Consider the following 1,429-nt stretch of genomic DNA (forward strand, 5'->3'; position numbering starts at 1 on the left):
CATCCCTTGCTTTAGGCAGACAGCTCTCGAGTCAGGGCCAAATTTCTAAAATTAGAAGTGCTGGAGCCCTGTGGAAAAATGTCAGGAAAGAAGAGCATAAATAAATAAATAAATAAAAAGACTAGTAAAATAATTAATAATGAAACATGATTATTGAAATTGAATAATTAATAATTAGAAAAAGTAAACAATTACAATTAAAATTTAATAAAATGCAAAGAGATAAATAAAAATATAATAAGTTATTAAATATATAGTAAATAATTAAATATTAAAATAGAGTTCTGGACTTTATTTGGGAAAATCAAAATCAAAGAACAAGAAAATAAGAAGGCAAAAAATAAAAAATAAGAAACAGGTGACAGGGGACGGAGGACGGGGACGCCTGGTGTTTAACTTAGGTAAGCAGTCATGTATCCCGCGTCTTTCCCTATTTAGAAGCAATAACTTTCTGGGAAAAAATGCATAAGTACCAAAATACATAAATACCACAAAAATAAGAAACAGCTCAATCGATTTAATTTCACCTCTAAATATAATCAGTGGCGTAGCGAGGGGAGGGCAAGAGTGTGTATGATGCCCCGGGTGCCGCTTGCAGAAGGGCGCCAAATGGTCTCCAAACAAGATTTTCATCATATCACTGTGTTTTTTTCGGGGGAGGAGGGGTGCCAAAGAGGTATTTTGCCCCGGGTGCCAGTTATGCTCGCTACTCCACTGAATATAATATATTACTTCAAGGGATGATAGAAGTAAAGATCATTCTTTTTTCCGCATATCAATGAAAAAAGTTAAAATGGTTAAAGCGTCACTAAATGAAAATACAGAGAATGCAAAGAAGAGAATATGGACAAAATTTTAACGGGTGACTTGTAGGTATGAAAACAAAAATAGCAGAGTCCAATATTTTCTGACCACAATCTCCTCTCATTATAATCCTAGCTGTTGAGCAGAATATCACAGGAGAACCAATTTTCACCGAATCCGAGGGTTAGCTGAAAAAAAGCAACAAGTGACAATTTTCATCCCCCGTCTTTACTTACATCGTTTCAAAACGTCTGCAGGTGCTTTGTTCCGCCGGAAGACACTAGCGCTGGAACGAAAAATTTACTCGCCGCGATAAATTCATTGTACTTTCTAAAGAATAAGCCTTTGACGTGTGGGTGGGGGCTTTTCCTTCCTTAAAGGTCTTGACCTCCATCCAAGGGTTTGTTTGCCAAGGCATGAGAAGCATGCATTCAGAAATTAGAATCAATTTTAATATAAATTTAATATTAAAAATTTAAATTTCGAGGTTAAATATCTGCGGAAATTGTTGTTCAGTTACATTATAAGATATTTCTCCCGCCTTCTTAGCATGCCTTCGTGGTGTAGTGGTCAGCACGTTCGACGAGTATTCGAGAGCTCCGTGGTTCGAGTCCCGGCGAAGGCA

The 1,429-nt window shown here is 36.7% G+C and overlaps 1 non-coding gene across 1 annotated transcript; it reads left to right on the top strand.

The window, feature by feature from the left end:
• Positions 1–1,356: 1,356 nt before the first annotated feature.
• On the top strand, positions 1,357–1,429 carry TRNAT-AGU (transfer RNA threonine (anticodon AGU)). Its single transcript has one exon. It is a non-coding gene; the product is annotated as a tRNA-Thr (tRNA).

This window comes from Stegodyphus dumicola, chromosome 8 (assembly GCF_044657685.1).
Source record: "Stegodyphus dumicola isolate Sdum_Otavi_A_Nest chromosome 8, ASM4465768v1".
Lineage (NCBI taxonomy): Eukaryota > Metazoa > Arthropoda > Arachnida > Araneae > Eresidae > Stegodyphus > Stegodyphus dumicola.